Source organism: Arachis hypogaea, chromosome 10 (genome assembly GCF_003086295.3).
Source record: "Arachis hypogaea cultivar Tifrunner chromosome 10, arahy.Tifrunner.gnm2.J5K5, whole genome shotgun sequence".
In the NCBI taxonomy this organism is placed as follows: domain Eukaryota; kingdom Viridiplantae; phylum Streptophyta; class Magnoliopsida; order Fabales; family Fabaceae; genus Arachis; species Arachis hypogaea.
The window spans coordinates 35,563,837-35,584,630 of NC_092045.1; positions in this window are offsets into that span (position 1 = coordinate 35,563,837).

Consider the following 20,794-nt stretch of genomic DNA (forward strand, 5'->3'; position numbering starts at 1 on the left):
AGCGAACAGCTACTAAAGTCCTCCAATGTGGCTTCTACTGGCCTACTCTCTACAAAGATGCCCGAGAGTTTGTGCGTAACTGTGACAGTTGCCAAAGAGCTGGTAACTTGCCTCACGGATATGCCATGCCTCAACAAGGGATATTAGAGATAGAATTGTTTGATGTATGGGGAATTGACTTCATGGGTCCATTCCCACCATCATACTCAAACACTTACATTCTGGTGGCAGTGGACTATGTATCTAAGTGGGTAGAAGCAATTGCTACACCCACTAATGATACCAAGACCGTGCTGAAATTCCTCCAGAAATACATCTTCAGCAGATTTGGTGTTCCCAGAGTACTAATCAGTGACGGGGGCACTCATTTCTGCAATAGACAGCTATACTCTGCTATGGTTAGATATGGAATTAGCCACAAAGTGGCAACTCCGTATCATCCACAGAAAAATGGGCAAGCTGAAGTCTCTAACAGAGAGATAAAAAGAATCCTGGAACGGACTGTGATAGCCCGAAGAAAGGATTGGGCAAAGAGCTTGGATGATGCTCTGTGGGCGTACAGAACAGCATTCAAGACTCCTATAGGAACCTCTCCATACCAACTGGTGTATGGGAAGGCCTATCATTTGCCCGTGGAACTGGAACATAAAGCCTACTGGGCAACCAGATTCCTAAACATGGATGCTCAGTTAGCTGGTGAAAAAAGATTGCTCCAGTTAAATGAGCTAGAAGAGTTCAGACTCAATGCCTTTGAAAATGCAAAAATTTATAAGGAAAAGGCAAAGAAGTGGCATGACAAGAAGCTGTCATCCAGAGTCTTTGAGCCGGGACAAAAAGTCCTGCTCTTCAACTCTAGGCTCAGATTGTTTCCAGGAAAACTCAAATCCCGATGGAGGGGTCCGTATGTGATTACAGGAGTGTCACCATATGGATATGTTGAGCTTCAGGATATTGATTCCGACAAAAAGTTCATTGTTAATGGACAGAGAATCAAGCATTATCTTGAAGGCAATTTTGAGCAGGAATGCTCAAAACTGAGACTTGAGTGATTCTCAGTAAAGGTCCAGCTAAAGACAGTAAAGAAGTGCTTGCTGGGAGGCAACCCAGTCATTAGCAGGTTATGTGTTTTGTTTTTACAAAGGCAAGTATCAAAAATGAAGGAATTCACAGAGTTACAGAAGGATTCAGCGCAAAAAGCAGAGAAAAAGAGCTTACTGGCAAAAAAACGCCAGTAAGGGGCATTTTGGGTGTTAAACGCCAGAATGGGCACCATTCTGGGCGTTTAACGCCAGTAAAGGTACCATTGTGGGTGTTAAACGCCAGAATGGGTACCATTCTGGGCGTTTAACGCCAGGTGTGCAACATCCTGGGCGTTTTAGAAAAACGCCCAGTGATAAAGGAATTCTGGCGTTTAACGCCAGCCAGGGCACATGGCTAGGCGTTAAACGCCCACAAGGGGCAACAAATGGGCGTTAAACGCCAGAATGGGTGCCATTCTGGGCGTTTAACGCCAGAAAGGTGGGGAACCAAGATTTTGATTTCCAATCAAATTTTTTTCAAATTTTCCTTTTCTTACCCATACTTTTCTACATAAATACATCTCAACCTTTCATCATTCACTTTCAAATCTTCAAAAATCTAAAATCACTCTTCAAATCTCTCAAATCAATCCCAAATCTTGTTCAAAAACTCACCCTTCTCTCAAATTCTTTCCATATCTTCTCAAATCTCCTTTCAAATTTTTCTTTTTTTCGAAATCTCTCCTCCCCACTTTATAAATACACGTTCAGCCCCCTCATTGCCCCACGCCATTCGAATTTGCTCCTCCTCTCTCTCTCTTCTTTCCTTTCTTTTGCTTGAGGACAAGCAAACCTCTAAGTTTGGTGTGCTTTTCCGTGATCACTAAGCCAAGATTCATCAAGATCATGGCTCCTAAGGGAAAACAAACCAATTTAAGAGGAAAGAAAGAGAATAATCCAAAGAATCTTTGGAATCAAGAGAAGTTCTTAACCAAAGAACATGAAGACCATTATCACAAGATAATGGGTCTGAGGTCAGTGATCCCGGAAGTTAAATTTGATCTGAAAGAAGATGAATATCCGGGGATCCAAGAGCAAATTCGAAACAGAGGATGGGAAGTTCTAATCAATCCTAAGATAAAGGTTGGAAAGAATATGGTTCAGGAATTCTACTCAAATCTGTGGCTAACAGATAAGCAGAGAATGACTGGAACTGCTTACCATACCTACAGAACCATGGTCAGAGGGAAAGTTATGTACTTCCATCTGGACAAAATAAGAGAAATCTTCAAATTTCCTCAACTGCAGGATGATCCTGAATCCTTTAATAGGAGAATGGTGAGAGCAGATAAAGGGTTGGATCAAGTTCTAGAGGACATATGCCTCCCTGGAACTAAGTGGATAACCAATTCAAAGGGTGTCCCAAACCAACTCAAGAGGGGAGACCTCAAACCAATTGCAAGAGGTTGGCTAGACTTTATTGGGCGTTCCATACTGCCCACTAGCAACCGTTCTGAGGTCACCATCAAGAGAGCAGTGATGATTCATTGCATTATGCTTGGAAAAGAAGTGGAGGTTTATCATGTGATTGCTTGTGAGATCTACACAATTGCAAATAAGAATTCCACTGAAGCCAAATTGGCTTACCCAAGCTTGATCTCCTTGCTCTGTAAAGAGGCTGGGGTGAAGATGGGAGTAGATGAATTCATACCCATTGAACATCCAAACACCAAGAAGTCAATGGAAGGACAAATGCAAGACAACTCTATCAAAAGGAGGGCGCAGGAGTTCCTCCCTGAATTCCCTGAAATTGGCTACTGGGCCAGCCTAGAAGCATCTATCACCAAGTTGCAAGAGACTATGGAGCAACTTAAGGAAGAACAGCAGAATCAGAACTGCATGCTCTGCAAATTGCTGAAGGAACAAGAGAAGCAGGGGCGTGAACTCCAAGAGCTGAAACGCCAGAAATTCTCCCCTCAATTTGAGGGAGCATCCACTTCTCAAAATCAAGGTTGTTGAGTCCTAACTCTGTGAAAACCTCTATTATTAGGAGCCTAATTTAAATTTTTGTTTTCTATATTTTTTAGTCTCATCTTATATCTATCTTTGAGTCTTGTTCTTAATTCATAATTAATAAAATTTAAAATTCATGTCTTAAAGCTATGAATGTCCTATGAATCCATCACCTCTCTTAAATGAAAAATGCTTTAATCACAAAAGAACAAGAAGTACAGGATTTCGAAATTTATCCTTGAAACTAGTTGAATTAGTTTGATGTGGTGACAATAATTTTTGTTTTCCGAATGAATGCTTGAACAGTGCATATGTCTCTTGAATTTGTTGTTTTGAGAATGTTAAAAATTGTTGGCTCTTGAAAGAATGAGGAAAAAGAGAACTGTTATTGAGGATCTAAAAAAATCATCTAATTGATTCTTGAAGCAAGAAAAAGCAGTGGATACAAAAAAAAAATTTCGAAAAAAAAAGAGAGAGAGAAGAAAGAAAGAGAAAGAAAAAGAAAGAAAGTTGTGATCCAAGGCAAAAAGAGTGTGCTTAAGAACCCTGGACACCTCTAATTGGGGACTCTAGCAAAGTTGGGTCACAATCTGAAAAGGTTCACCCAATTAAGTGTCTGTGGCATGTATGTATCCGGTGGTAATACTGGAAAACAGAGTGCTTTGGGCCACAGCCAAGACTCATACACTAGCTATGTTCAAGAATCATTATACTTAACTAGGAGAATCAATAACACTATCTGAGTTCTGAGTTCCTATAGATGCTAATCATTCTGAACTTCAAAGGATAGAGTGAGATGCCAAAACTGTTCGGAGGCAAAAAGCTACTAGTCCCGCTCATCTAATTGGAGCTAAGTTTCCTTGATATTTTGGAGTCTATAGTATATTCTCTTCTTTTTATCCTATTTTGATTTTCAGTTGCTTGGGGACAAGCAACAATTTAAGTTTGGTGTTGTGATGAGCGGATAATTTATACGCTTTTTGGCATTGTTTTTAGTATGTTTTTGGTATGATCTAGTTAGTTTTTAGTATATTTTTATTAGTTTTTAGTTAAAATTCACTTTTCTGGACTTTACTATGAGTTTGTGTATTTTTCTGTGATTTCAGGTATTTTCTGGCTGAAATTGAGGGTCCTGAGCAAAAATCTGATTCAGAGACTGAAAAGGACTGCAGATGCTGTTGGATTCTGACCTCCCTGCACTCGAAGTGGATTTTCTGGAGCTACAGAAGCCCAATTGGCGCGCTCTCAACAGCGTTGGAAAGTAGACATCCTGGGCTTTCCAGCAATGTATAATAGTTCATACTTTGCCCAAGATTTGATGGCCCAAACCGGCGTGGCAAATCAGCCTCAGAATTTCCAGCGTTTAACGCTGGAACTGGCATAAAACTTGGAGTTAAACGCCCAAACTGGCATAAAAGCTGGCGTTTAACTCCAGAAAAGGTCTCTACACGAAAATGCTTCATTGCTCAGCCCAAGCACACACTAAGTGGACCCAGAAGTGGATTTTTACGTCATTTACTCATTTCTGTATAGTTACTAGTTCACTCTTAATAGGATCTTTTGATATTGTATCTAGACCTCATGACACTTTACACGTTTCTCATTGTACCTTTTGCAGCATGAGTCTCTAAACCCCATGGTTGGGGGTGAGGAGCTCTGCTGTGTCTTGATGGATTAATGCAATTACTACTGTTTTTCATTCAATCATGCTTGCTTCCATTCCAAGATATTACTTGTTCTTAAACCGGATGAATGTGATGATCCGTGACAATCATCATCATTCTCAACTATGAACGTGTGCCTGACAACCACCTCCATTCTACCTTAGATTAAGTAGATATCTCTTGGATTCTTTAATCGGAATCTTCGTGGTATAAGCTAGAACTGATGGCGGCATTCAAGAGAATCCGGAAGGTCTAAACCTTGTCTGTGGTATTCTGAGTAGGATTCAATGATTGAATGACTGTGACGAGCTTCAAACTCCTGAAGGCGGGGCGTTAGTGACAGACGCAAAAGAATCACTGGATTCTATTCCGGCCTGATTGAGAACCGACAGATGGATAGCCGTGCCGTGACAGGGTGCGTTGAACATTTCCACTGAGAGGATGGGAGGTAGCCACTGACAACGGTGAAACCCTTGCATACAGCTTGCCATGGAAGGAGCCTTGCGTGCTTGAAGAAGAAGACAGTAGGAAAGCAAAGATTCAGAAGATGGAGCATCTCCAAAACCTCAACCTGTTCTCCATTACTGCAAAACAAGTACTTATTTCATGTTCTTTTACTTTTTACAATTAATCCTGATAATCTTTGATATCCTGACTAAGAGTTACAAGATAACCATAGCTTGCTTAAAGCCGACAATCTCCGTGGGATCGACCCTTACTCACGTAAGGTATTACTTGGACGACCCAGTGCACTTGCTGGTTAGTTGTACGGGATTCCAAAGTGTGATTGCAATTTCGTGCACCATTATCTTATCTTATCTTATCTTATCTTTGGGTGAGGTCAGCTTATCTTCAAGGGAACCGCCCTTATCTCTATAGGCTTGGACTGCCTTTGGATTTGGGTTGTGTTCCTCTGTTTGGGCCCTTTACTCGGATTTTTTTGGCAATTTGGCCGGGCTCTTTGAGAAGAGGTCGGATAGTCTGACCTGAAGAGGTCGGTTGCTTTGTCGGTAGAACATCCCGGGTCGGACAGCTCGACCCAGGGTATGAACACTCTGTGACTCGGTAGGGTTCTTTCCAGTTATCCGCTAGCTTTCCTTCTCTGGGTCGACTTGTTCCGATATCATTTCGGATTAAGATGAGGTCATTGTTGGTGAAGCTTTGCTGCACTACCTTTCGATTGTATCTTAAGGCCATGTGACGTTTTAGCGCTTCTTCTCTGATCTGAGCTCTTTCTCGGACTTCTGGGAGTAGGTCGAGCACTTTCCTCTGAAGTTGGGAGTTAGCTTCTTCACTGTAGAGGATCGTTCTGGGAGATCTTTCTTCAACTTCTACCGGTATCATTGCCTCCATTCCATAAGACATTCGAAAGGGTGATTCCTTTGTGGTGGAGCGTGGAGTTGTCCGATATGCCCAAAGGACCTGTGGGAGCTCTTCAGCCCAGGCTACCTTTGCGTCCTGTAGCCTCTGTTTTAACCCGGCTAGTATGACTTTATTGGAAGCTTATGCTTGTCCATTAGCCTGCGGGTGTTCTACAGATGTGAATTGGTGCTTTATCTTCAGGTCGTCTACCAACTTTCTAAAGCCTGCATCTGTGAATTGAGTTCCATTGTCTGTGGTGACGGAGTAAAGAACCCCAAACCTCGTGACAATGATCCTATATAGGAATTTCCGACTTCTTTGGGCAGTGGCGTTGGCTAAGGGCTCTGCCTCAATCCATTTTGTGAAATAATCTACCCCTACAATGAGGAATTTGACGTATCCCGATCCTTGGAGGAAGGGCCTAAGGAGGTCGAGTCCCCACTTTGCAAATGGCCAAGGTGATGTTTTGCTGATGAGTTCTTCTGGTGGGGTGATGTGGAAGTTAGCATGCTTCTGACATGGTGGACATGTCTTAACAAACTCGTTGGCTTCTTTTTGTAAAGTCGGCCAAAAGAATCCGGATCGGATTACCTTTTTGGCAAGGGCTCGTGCTCCGAGATGGTTGCCATATGTGCCACTGTGTACCACTTCCAAGACCTCTTTCGTGTTAGAGGTTGGTACACATTTTAGTAGAGGTGTCAAAATCCCTCTCTTGTATACGATGTTGTTTATGATGGTGTAATACTATGCCTCCCGCTTTAACCACTTTGCCTCTTTTTTATCTGTAGGGAGTATCTCTGATTTGAGGTAGCTGATTATGGGAGTCATCCAACCTTGATCCTGATTTGATATAGCTAGGACCTTTTCTTCCTCCGAAATTGATGGGTTTACAGTATTTCCTGGATGAGGCTCTTGTTATTGCCCCCTGGTTTGGTGCTGGCTAATTTTGAGAGTACGTCAGCTCGGACATTTTGTTCCCGAGGTATACGCCGGATCTCGTATTCTTTGAATTGTTCGAGTTGTTCTCTAGTTTTATCCAAGTACTTTTTCATGGCAAGGTCTTTGGCTTGGTAGGTCCCTGCTATTTGTGAGGTGATGACTTGTGAGTCACTGAAGATGATAAGTTTTTGGGCTCCAACCTCTTTAGCCAGCTTCAAACCAGCCAGTAGCGCCTCATACTCAGTCTGGTTATTGGAAGCAGAGAACTCGAACTTCAGGGAGAGTTCGATTTGGGTTCCCTAATTACTTTCTATTATCACGCCTGCTCCGCTCCCGGTTTTATTGGAGGAGCTGTCTACGTAAATATTCTAATTTGTAGGGATTTTCGGGGTGTCAGTGTACTCTGCAATGAAGTCTGCCAAATACTGTGATTTGATACCTGTCCGGGCTTCATATTGAAGGTCGAATTTGGACTACTCGACTGCCCACTGTAGGATTCTTCCTGCTAAATCGGTTTTTTGCAGAATGCTTTTTATGGGCTGGTTGGTCCGAACTTTAATGGTGTGAGCCTAGAAGTATAGGCGAAGTCGTCCAGAGGTTAATATGAGAGTGTAGGCAAACTTCTCTATCTTTTGATAGTTTAGCTCAGACCCTTGTAGTGCTTTGCTAATGAAGTATATAGGTTGCTGTCCACTTTCGTTCTCTCTGACTAGTGCTAAAGCTACTGCCCGGCTTCCTACTACAAGGTATAATATGAGTGCTTCTCCTTCCCGTGGTCGGGTAAGGATGTGTGGTTGTCCCATGAATCTTTTGAAATTCTGGAAGGCTTGCTCGCACTCTGGTGTCCATTCGAACTTCTTTTCCTTCCTTAGTATGGTGTAGAAGGGGAGAGATCTTATGGCTGATCTGGCTAGAAATCTGGACTAGGCTGCCAGTCGCCCTTTGAGCTGTTGCACTTCTTTGACACAGGTTGAGCTTTTCATGTCGAGTATAGCCCGACACTTGTCCGGGTTTGCTTCGATTCCTCTTTGTGTGAGCATGAAACCCAAGAATTTGCCAGATTCTACTGCGAATGTGCATTTTGCAGGGTTAGGTCGCATGCCATGCTTTCTTATGGTATTGAATACTTAGGCGAGATCGGGCAGTAATGATTCCTCGCTTTGTGTTTTTACTAACATGTCGTCCACATATACCTCCATGAGTTTTCCGACATGGTCTGCGAAGACTTTATTCATTAATCTTTGATAGGTGGCTCCTGCATTTTTGAGTCCGAACGGAATGATGATGTAGCAGTAGTTTGATTTTGGAGTTAAGAATGAGGTTTTTTTCTTGATCAGGTGGGTACATCAAGATTTGATTGTATCCCGAATAGGCGTCCATGAACGAGAGGTATTTATATCCAGAGGAGGCATCCACCAGAGCGTCAATACGTGGGAGTGGATAAGGATCTTTTGGGAAAGATTTGATGAGATCGGTGTAATCTGTGCACATCCGCCACTTGCCATTTTATTTTTTCACCAAGACGACGTTGGCTAGCCAAAGTGGGTACTTGACTTCTCTTATGAATCCTCCACAGCTTGGGATCTTTCTGGTCTGAGCTTTCTACGCCTCTGCTGTACTGGCCGAGATCTTAGATACACTGCCAGCTTGTGGCACATTAGCTTTGGGTCTATACCCGGCATGTCTGCGGCCTTCCATGCACCAATATTGGTTGTTTTATCTGGGACATCTCCGATCTGGACTTTTTCTATCTCGTTTTCAGGTTGTGGACAAAGTTTATCCTGACCTCGAACTCCTCCGAGTTTGATGGTGTGGATTTCTTCTCCTTTTCCTCTGAGGTTCAGAATTTCGTTGTAGTAGCGGCGCGCTATTTTCTGGTCTCATTATATCATAACGATCCCTTCTGTAGTTGGAAACTTCATGCATAGATGTGGAGTCGAGACTACTGCGGCGAGCTGATTTAGTGTTGTCCGACCTATCAGGGCATTGTATGCTGAACTCACGTCGACCACGATGTAGTCTATGTTGAGTGTCCTTGTCCGGTTTCCTTTTCCGAAGGTTATGTTTAGTGAGATGTATCCAAGTGGTTGGATTGGAGTGTCTCCTAGTCCGAATAAGCTATTCGAATATGCTTTGAGCTCTTTTTCCTCCAGGCCGAGTTTGTCAAAGGCGGTTTTGAACAAGATGTCAGCTGAGCTTCCTTGGTCCACCAGTGTGCAGTGGAGATTAGCGTTGGCCAATATGATAGTGATGACCATGGGATCGTCATGTCCCGAGATGATGCCAGCTGTGTCCTCTTTAGTGAAAGTAATAGTAGGGAGGTCGGGTGCTCCTTATCCTCCCTCGACGTGATATACTTCTTTGAGGTGTCTTTTACGAGATGATATGGAGATTCCTCCTCCCGCAAATCCTCCATGTATCATGTGAACATGTCTCTCCGGGGTACGAGGCAGTCATTCGGTTCGTCCGATCACTACAAGAAAAACACCCATTCAGGTACACTTGAAAAGTGTAGCCAAAAGTGAAAAAAATGATGCCTTAGGCTACGGCTACGCTTTTTGGGGTGATTCCTATTCGGCTGTTGCCTATTCTCAAAGGCTACGCTTTTTTGCACCAAGGGCTACGCTTTTGACGTTTGGGAATAGGCTATGCTTTTCAAGTGATGCTGTCCAGGACCAAAGGCTACGCTTTTCAGCTTTTATTTTTCCAGAATAGGCTACACTTTTCAACGCTACTGCATCACTTGTAAAGAGTAGCCACATTGTATACCATAGCTACTTTTTATAAGTGTAGCCTTAGGTCCCTCTTTTTTTTGTATACTATAGCTACTGTATATAAGTGTAGCCTTAGGTCTCGTTTATTTTTTTTGTATACTATAGCTACTGTATATAAGTGTAGCCTTAGGTCTTTTTTTTTCTGTGTATATATATAATTATCTAATAATTATTAATACAACATAATAGTTAATATGATTACATGTATAATAATTCTGCATTTTTATTTAAATGAGTTGAATATTACAAAATAAAAATAAAGACATAATTATACTAAATAATTTCTTTATATAATAAAAATTATCTCTAACCAAAATATATCTATAATATTGATCCAAAAATACTAGAATAAAGTTAACTGTAAAAATTCATACATCTCAAATATACTCTTCACTTTTATTTAAGCAACAGAAAATTCATACATCTCAAATATACTCTTCACTACTTTAGGACAGTGGCGCTAGAGTTACGCAACAGAAAATTTAAGAACATTAAAGAATTAATGAACAACCTACAACCAGAGCCACAGCATGGCATGCCCAACCTGGTAGAGTGTATAGACACCAACAAAGTTAAGAGACAATGAAACTTACATCATCAGAGAGCTTCATGTTTTTAGTGTGTATACGAAGAACTTCAAGTCGACCAACTTCATCAGGAATACCAATATCAATTTCCCTATAAAATCTACCGAACCTTCTCAATGCTAGGTCAATGCTGTTTGGGCGATTCGTAGCTCCAATAACGATAACATGAGAATGAGATTTCAATCCATCCATAAGAGTCAAAAGCTGTGAAACAATCCTCCTTTCAACTTCACCATGTGTCTTCTCCCTCTTGGGTGCAATAGAATCAATTTCATCAACGAAGATGATGGATGGTGCATTCTTTTCAGCCTCTTCAAATGCTTTCCTCAGATTGCTTTCATTCTCTCCTGCCAGTTTGGACATAATATGCCTTATAATAAAAAATAATATGCATAATAAACTAAATTCACAAATGAAACCAGCAAGAGTGATCAGAAGCACTAATGAAGCAGAAATAATAGAGTTGTTGTACAACAACAAAAAATATTCACTAACCCTTCGACAAGCTTTAACTATATCTGATTCTGGGAATTGAGCACCACCTCGAATGTTCTATCACCATAAATAAAAGAAAATAACTCAGCCTCACTAAATGGAAGTAGAAAGAGGGAATTTGGATGCACAAAGTATACCTTGCTATAGTACCCCTTCAGCAACATTTCCTTTGCCACCCCGCACATGCCACAAAAATAGAGTAAATTTGACATGACCTTCATATGTTACCAAAATCATAAGAAAGAAGTAACATTTACTTTTACAAGACAACATAGTGTTTCAGGGATAGAAAAAGAACCTTGTTGCACAACCACTCAGTCCAAGATGGTTCTTTGCATAGAGGTGAAACAAGTATCAAACCAAGTATCTATTGTAAACCGTAAACACATAAAAACATTAGAAAAATTGAACGATCCATTATTGAACATAATAACTTACAGCAAATAAGTTAAGAATGTAAGCCCCGGCAGCTACTCCTATGCACATTACTGCACTAAGACTGCAGACAAAAAGAATGTCGGGGTCAGATTGCCTTCTCAAAACAAACAACTGCCAATATTCAAAGCATAATGGAAATTGGTGTAAACTAATTTTCTTTATGTCATTAAATGGAAATCAATTACAGATTAAGCTTGAACTTACTCACCCAAAAAAGTTGAGAACCTCGGCTATTTGATCTGCTAGGTCGTCAACAGAAAGAATTGGATAATCTGGAACAATCTCAGGAGCTCCCAACTGCAACAACTCTTGAACAAAGTACAAGATGATAAGAAAGCAAAAACTTAAAATATTATCAATGAAGGAATTTATAACAGTGAGGAGATATATACATCAAGTAACAATAATCAAAACCCCTAATCAAAAGTTCCAATCATCAAAATCCCTAATCAGAACAATAATTATTTACCTGACCTTGAGCGGAGGTCAAAAATAGTGCAATTGTTATTATACCTTGCAAAGATAGTGCATCAGTGTCATCTTATTGTTAGAAGCACAAGTGTCAGTAAGCTTTAAAAGACTATCCAACTTGAATCCAATTGCAGATCCTGCATAAATTAAAAAATAAATAGTAATCCATAAACTGTTAGGACCAGTCTTCACTGTTTCAAATAAAGTCAACGTAAGTACACACACACATTAATATAAAACTATAAGCTTCGCATAGTAAGACAGCCACTATAAGTCCAAAGATCTGGCACATGAGTTATAGTATTTATACACACACACATTAATATAAAACTATAAGCTTCGCATAGTAAGACAGCCACTATAAGTCCAAAGTATCTGGCACATGAGTTATAGTATTTATCTATTCTATAGTATGGAAACCCTTAACCTAAAACAAAGAAACCAAATTGCACATGTCAATCTCAGAATAGCACTAAAATTCGAAGCAACTGTGCTTCATTACAATATCATATGAATTAATATACAACAGATACCAAAACATCACCTTCCACTTTTACTTGACAACTAAATATTTTCTATTCTGGTAATATTTTTATAAATTTGATTATACAAAGTGAACACCAACCTGTCAATATCAGTATAACACTAAAGTTTCTTCTGCCTCACTTCAGCATCCTGCATATACATATACGTATAAAATCACAAATAAAATTTAAAATAAGCAATAAATAGGAAAAAAAGGGTATTCACGTTGAAGAATTTAGAGGGGAGCAGGTGCTTACAGAAACCGGGTTACAAACAAAACTAAAAATTAGCATCCAAAACACCTTAAGTACTTTCAGGCCCCCACCTTTCTTAAAGAGCTTTCGAAGAAACAACTTGACAAGAAATATGTTGAAAAGCAGGCTGTAATATACAATACTAATTGATTTTTCCTGTTAACACAAGTGATCTAATAAAAAAACAGACTTAGTTCCAAAAGTTTTAAAAACATCAAGTCATTGTAAAAAATCAAAAAGGATGTTGAAAGGCTTACCCCAAGAAGTATTCCCATATCTAATGTCATAGCCGAAACAGTCCCACCCTGCAAGTAGCAAAGTGCAATAGAACTCATTCAAATTTCAGGTGAAATTACATGAGAAAGCTACCAGGATATTTTCACCTGCCAAATAAGTTGCTAATCCACTAACAAGTAACAACCTTCTCTTTTGCATATTGCCCCAAACAAATTTGAAATTCTTTGCTATCACAAAAATAATTTCAGTAAATACCCTATTCAGTTGACCACTTTCTATGATCTAATGACAGCCAGCCAGTCCAAACCTATGTGATCTAAAATAATAATGACATTGATATGCTAAACCTAGAAATCAAGGAGGCAGTGAGCGCCATGAAATTGCATTGCCTTTTAAAACAATTAATTCGAAAAGCTAAAAGAAGCTAGTAAAGTGATGCAAATATCAGTCGACAGATAAGATAGTAATATAACCAGAACAGGGTCTCAACTTCTATACTCTGCTAATTAAATAATAAAAATCGTTGGGCATAGCAACAAAACAAGCCATGCCAAGGTATCTGGCACACTAACGCAGAAGCGAAGCTTACTCCCCATATATATGTAGTTCATCTCCGAATTTACCTGCCAGCATTTGGTATCCTATGCCTCCATCGTCTTCTAGACCTACCTAACAGTAGCCTGTGGATTTCTCGTCCAGAGACAGCAGTAGAAGCTTGCGACTCTCCTTAAACATCCTGGGTTGCAGAAAAAAAATTGTTTCTTCCTTAACACAGCACCTAGTGATTAAAGCAATAAATTTAGCCATATACTCAACCATTCAAAAAAATGCTCATTATCAGATTGCACAAGCAGCAGCAGATTCAAAGGAGAAAGGAACCAGAATGCGCAGAGGTAAGAAGAACAAGTAGACGCGGATGGAAATAAATAAATAGTATGCATATTCATCAACAATACATGGCTTGTTCATCAATTCACATTTCACAATTGCATATAAACCAGATTATTATACCAAACCCCCAAATTAAAAACCCTAAAATTGGAACTCTAAACCACCCAAATTTCAGAACCAAACAAAAATCTATAGAATACCTTCTCAACGATGTGAGCGTAGAGAGGACGAGCTGAGCACAGAGATGACGATGGTGAGGGTGCAGCTGACGATCAATGCAGGAGGGCGCAGGTGACGGTGAGTGGCGAAGTCGTGAGTGGTGCGGAGATCAGTGCAGGAGGGTTCACGACGGTGGTATGGGCGGCGCGCGACGATCAGTGCAGGAGGGTTCACGATGGTGTGAGCTTCACGATCTTCACATCGGTGCGGCGCTGAGTGGTGAGTGGGGACTGGGGTGCGATGATCTTCGCGATGGTGAGGCTTCACGCTCTTCGCGCGGTGCAGGAGGCAGGGTTTCCTTCTCGCGGTGCAGGAGTGCAGGAGGGTTTTCTTCTCTACTAAGAAGGTGACTTCAATTCTGAGCTTTGGAGGGAATGAAAATTTTCACCAAGTGTTAGCTTACGGTGTGTGCTTTACACCGGGAAAAAGTTAAGAGGAGAGGGAAAAATTTTACCAAGTGTCTAATTTTTTACTCTAGACACATTAGGCATCACTTTTAAAATGCACCCAAAACTTAATAAATAGGCTACTCTTTAAAAGCGTCTCTTTTGATACTGTTCATACCCTAACCGAGCTCCCCAAACTCGGGAAGTTCATAGAAGGTCCGACCTCGTCCCAAGGCCCACGCCTGAGGTCGGACCTCGGACAAATAAGCTAAGAAGGCCCATCAAAAGGAACGAAGCCCAAAACCTAAAGGCCGAAAAGGCCTAGGAAAGGCGGTTCCACAAAGATAGAGATAAAACTCCCAAAAGATAAGATAAGATAAGAATATCTTATCCAGGGAAAATCACGACCAACTACTATAAATACACTGGAGCACCCAGGTATAACTCATACTCTAATTCTACTCAATATCTGCTTGGACCCATGCTAACTTAAGCATCGGAGTGTCATTGCAGGTACAACCACCAGCCGCTCGGCACATCAAGCTCGGGTCACAGAACCCTCACCTCGGGTCTTGCCAGACGACCGAGCTACACGTTTCAGGTAACCACCGGAACATTGGCGCCGTTGCCGGGGAACCTGGAAGTCATCCCTTTGCCATGGCGGACGACCCTCCCAACAATAACCACGCTACGTCAGAACAAGAAGAGGAAGTTGACACCGGAGAACGACCGGACAGCCCTCTGTCACCACGCACTCCAGGGGGAAACAAACAGAATCGCCCAAAGACATCACTCCCAAACAAAGATCCGCAAAATCCCGAAAAAGAAAAGAGCTCGGAAATCCTAGAAGCAGTTCGGGCACAGCAAAACCGGCTGAAACAACTCGAAGAGGACATTAAAAAGCAGAAGGAAACTGAACAGAATCTGAGAAGGGAGGCTCGCAAGCGCAGAGAATTAGAAGAGAAACTGCGGAAAATAGAGGCCGACTTGAAAGACCGGACGGAACGCGGCACCACCCCCAAAAACAATCATGATCCCTTTACACAAGAGATCATGAAGGAGAAGGTACCGCGAAACTTCAAACCACCGGATATGGATCTCTACGACGGCACCACCGATCCAAGTCACCACCTCAACAACTTCAGAAGCAGAATGTACCTAGTCGACGCCTCCGACGCGATTCGGTGCAAAGCCTTCCCCACCACTCTCACCAAATCAGCCATGAAGTGGTTCGACAACCTGCCACCAGGATCAATCTCCAGCTTTGAGGACCTGACCAAAAAATTCCTAACAAGGTTCTCTATTCAAAAAGACAAGGCAAAACATGCCCCCAGTCTACTCGGGATCAAACAAGGCAACCAAGAAACTCTCCGAGAATACATGGAGCGATTCAACAAAGCCTGCCTGGACATACAACACTTGCCCACAGAAGCGGCCATCATGGGACTAGCAAACGGCCTAAAAGAAGGACCATTTAGCCAATCCCTATCCAAACGATACCCGACCTCCCTATACGAGGTGCAGGAGCGAGCAGAAAAATATATCAACATGGAGGAAACCTCCCAGCTAAGAGACTCTTCTAGGAAGGAATCAACCTACCCACTCCGAGATCGAGATCGGGAACAGAAAAGGAAAGAAGAATCCAACTCGGACAAACCACGGAAGTATCACAGCTACACCCCCCTCCGAGTCTCCCTGGTAGACGTCTACAGAGAAGTGTGCCACACCGAAAAGATCCCACCACCCCGACCTCTAAAACACAAAAGAGCAGGGAGAGATCAGTCTGAATATTGTGAATATCACAAACTCTACGGTCATTCTACTAACGACTGCCACGACCTAAAGAATGTTATAGAAAAGCTGGCCAGAGAAGGAAAACTCGACAGATACATAGCAGAGAAAGGAGAAGAGACTAGGAAGAGAAGGCGGGGAGATAACGAAGATCGGGCGGAACGAACCCCGCGAACCCCTGAAAGGCACATACACATGATAAACGGAGGTTTTGCAGGCGGAGGAACATCCAGATCCTCACGAAAAAGACACCTCAAAGAAGTCTACCATGTCCGAGAAGACAGCCCCTTGCCCGAGTTACCTACTATCTCATTTACCCGAGAAGATGCTCAAGGAATAATACCCGAGCACGACGATCCAATGGTGATCACCATCATCCTAGCAAACGCCAACTTACATCGAACCCTGATTGACCAGGGAAGCTCAGCAGATATCCTGTTCAAAATGGCCTTCGACAAACTCGGACTTGAGGAAAAAGAACTAAAGGCCTATCCCACCGACCTATTTGGACTAGGAGATACCCCGATCCGTCCCTTAGGATACATCTCGTTACATACTACCTTCGGAAAAGGCGAGCAAACTAAAACATTAAACATCGACTACATTGTAGTCGACGTAGCATACAATGCCCTCATTGGACGGCCAACCCTAAACAGACTGGCAGCTATAGTCTCGACCCCACACCTCTGTATGAAGTTCCCTACCGCAAAGGGAATCGCTACCCTAAAAGGCGACCAAAAACTAGCACGGCGATGCTACAACGAAAGTATGAGCCTAAAGGGGAAAGAGGTCAATACAATAGAACTCGGGCGAGTTCAAGCCCGAGAAGATCTTCGGCCACAACCAGAGGGAGAAACCGAAAAGATCCAAATCGGGAACACACCTGAAAAGATAACAAACATAGGAGCAAACCTCGAAACAGGCCTAAAGGAGGAACTCATAACCCTCTTAAGGGAGAATTCCGACCTCTTCGCCTGGAAAGCCTCCGACATGCCAGGCATAAGCCCCGACCTCATGTGCCATAAGCTATCAGTGTACCCGGGATCCCGACCTGTCCAACAACGGCGCAGGAAGCTCGGGCCCGAACGCATGCAAGCAACAGAAGAACAAGTACAAGCACTACTAGATACAGGGTTCATTAGGGAAGTAAAATACCCCCTATGGCTCGCAAACGTGGTCCTGGTAAAAAAGCCCAATGGAAAATGGAGGATGTGCGTCGACTACACGGATCTCAACAAAGCCTGCCCCAAAGACCCATATCCACTACCAAACATCGACGCCTTAGTCGACGCAGCCTCAGGCTACAGATATCTCTCCTTCATGGATGCATACTCGGGATACAATCAAATCCCGATGTACGGACCCGACCAAGAAAAGACCTCGTTCATAACCCCAAGGGCAAAATACTGCTACGTAGTAATGCCCTTCGGGCTGAAGAACACAGGGGCAACCTACCAGAGGCTAATGAATAAAGTGTTCTCAGAGCACATCGGACTACAGCTAGAGGTGTATGTCGACGACATGCTGGTAAAGACACAAGAAGACAGAAACTTGATAGCCGACCTCACCAGTGTCTTCGACACCCTCAGGAAACACAACATGAGACTTAACCCGACAAAGTGCACCTTCGCCACAGAAGCCGGAAAGTTCTTAGGCTTCATGCTGATTCAAAGAGGCATCGAAGCAAACCCGGATAAATGCCAAGCGATACTCAATATGAAGAGCCCGACGTGTGTCAAAGAAGTACAACAACTGAATGGAAGGCTAGCCGCCCTAGCAAGATTCTTGGCAGGATCAGCGATAAAATCAATACCTCTCTACTCACTCCTAAAGAAAGGGAAAACCTTCGCGTGGACCCCGGAGTGCGAAAAAGCCTTCCAAGAATTCAAGGAATTCCTCGGGCAGCCACCAATCCTAACCCGACCTTTAAAAGGGGAAGAGCTCGTATTATACCTCTCGGTCGGACATCGAGCAGTTGCTTCAGCATTAATACGAGAAAATGACCAAGGACAGCACCCCATATACTTTGTAAGCAAGGCACTACAAGGGGCCGAGTTAAACTATCAGAAAATAGAAAAATTCGCCTACGCCCTAGTGTTCACAGCCCGGAGGCTCCGTCCCTACTTTCAAGCCCACACCATCAAGGTCCGGACAAACCAACCCATGAGACACATCCTACAAAAAACAGACATGGCAGGACGAATCCTACAATGGGCGGTGGAACTGTCCGAGTTCGACCTTCACTATGAAGCTCGGACTGCCATAAAATCCCAGTATCTAGCCGACTTCATCGCAGAATACACTGAGACCCCTGGAACCCCACTCTCATGGAACCTGTATGTCGACGGGTCCTCAAACAAAACAGGAAGCGGAGCCGGGGTTATACTTGAAAGCGACCAAGGAACCCGGATAGAATTATCCCTAAAATTCGAGTTCCAGGCTTCGAACAACCAAGCCGAATACGAGGCCCTACTAGCAGGTCTAAAACTAGCCGAAGAGGTCGGAGCCCAGAGAATCACGATCTTCAGCGACTCCCAGGTCATCACATCACAAGTAAATGGAAGTTACCAGGCCAAAGACCCAACTATGAAAAAATACCTGGACCAAACACAGGCACAGTTACGCCACTTCCCAGAAATACAAATCCAGCACATACCTCGGGAGCGAAATGCCCGGGCAGACGCCCTCTCAAAGCTTGCTAGCACCAAACCCGGAGGCAACAACAGAAGTCTCCTCCAAGAAACCTTACAATCTCCCTCCGTATTAAGAGAGGAAGAAATACTAAATATATCCAACCAACAACAAGGATGGATGACCCCCATACTCAACTACCTGAAGTCGGGAACTCTCCCCGCCGAAAGAAAAGAAGCTAAAAGGCTTACAAAGGACGCCCAGAATTATACATTAATTCACGACGTATTATACAGAAGAGGATTCTCAAACCCCCTCCTTAGGTGCGTTCCGACCTCAGAAACAAAAAGCGTCCTCGAAGAGGTCCACGAAGGCATGTGTGGGAACCATCTCGGAGCTCGGGCACTATCCAAAAAAGTAGTCAGAGCCGGGTTCTACTGGCCGACCTTGCAAAGAGACGCAACGGAGTTTGTGAAAATATGCCACCCTGCCAAAAACACGCCAATTTTCACAAGGCGCCGCCCGAAGACCTTATCAGCATCACTGTGCCATGGCCCTTCGCAAAATGGGGACTCGACCTACTCGGCCCGTTTCCACAAGGACCGGGGCAAGTCAAATACCTCATAGTAGGGGTCGACTACTTCACAAAGTGGATCGAAGCTGAACCCTTAGCCACTATTACGGCTCAGAAAAGCCGTAGATTCCTATACAAAAACATTGTCACGAGGTTCGGAGTCCCCTACTCCATCACAACAGACAATGGAACACAGTTCACGGACACAAGTTTTCAGAACTTGGTGGCCGAACTAAAAATCAAACAGCAATTCACATCGGTCGAGCACCCACAAGCCAATGGACAAGCAGACGCTGCAAATAAAGTCATCTTGGCCGGGTTAAAACGAAGACTCCAAGAGGCCAAAGGGGCATGGGCCGAAGAACTCCCCCAGGTACTATGGGCATATCGGACAACCCCGCACTCTACAACGGGAGAATCCCCATTCCGACTAGCTTACGGGATGGAGGCAATGATTCCTATCGAAATAGATGAAGGGTCGCCCAGAGTCATCTTCTACAACGAAGGAGGCAACCCACAGGCACAAAGGGAAGAACTCGACCTCCTCCCCGAGGTCCGAGAAAGAGCCCGAATCCGAGAAGAAGCCTTAAAACGGCGAACGGCCCTCAGATACAATCAAAAGGTAATAAAGCGAAGTTTCTCCATTCACGACCTGATTCTAATCCGAAATGACATCGGAACACAAAAGTCGGGAGAAGGAAAGCTAGCCGCAAATTGGAAAGCGCCCTACAAGGTAACAGAAGTCTTAGGGACATGCTACTACAAAATATCCGACCTAGAAGGCAATGAGCTGCCCAGGGCCTGGCACGCCTGTAATCTAAGACGGTACTACAGCTAGAAAAACTTAACCCGAGGTGTACTCTTTTTCCCTACAAGGGTTTTTTAATGAGACACCCGGTTAAGTAGGATACCCGACCTAGTCAAAGGGTAAACATTCTGTAAATATTCTTTCTTTTTCAATACTAATCAAATTTCTCTATTTTCTCTTCCTCATAATGAAGCAAATCCTAGAAAGTACCCCACCAAGGCGCATTAATTTATGCTCGGCAAAACGCAAAAAATCATTTGCCAAGAGACCATACAAGGTCGGCAAAGATAAAGCGACGAGGTTCAAATTAATGTGAGAAGTTATAAAGTAACTCTGAAATGGCTCGAAAAGCCAAATAAAAAAGAGGTTACAAAAATAACTTAAAAAGGCCGACCAACGACGAAGTCGGACCCGACAAAGGGAAAGTTATATAGTAACTCTGAAATGGCTCGGAAAGCCAAATAAAAAGAGATTACAGAAATAACTTGAAAAGGGCCGACCAACGACAAAGTCGGACCTAACAAAAAGGAGGTACTCGAGCACCCGAGATCCGAGAAAAAGCTCGGACCCAAGAAAGAAGCCTTAAAACGGCGAGAACCAAGATTTCGAAAAAACGCTTACTAAAAAGTTGCTTTACAAAAGCAACTAAAAAGTACAAAGCGGAAGAACGAAATCGAAGGAAGCTCCGAAAACGCTTACTAAAAAGTTGCTTTACA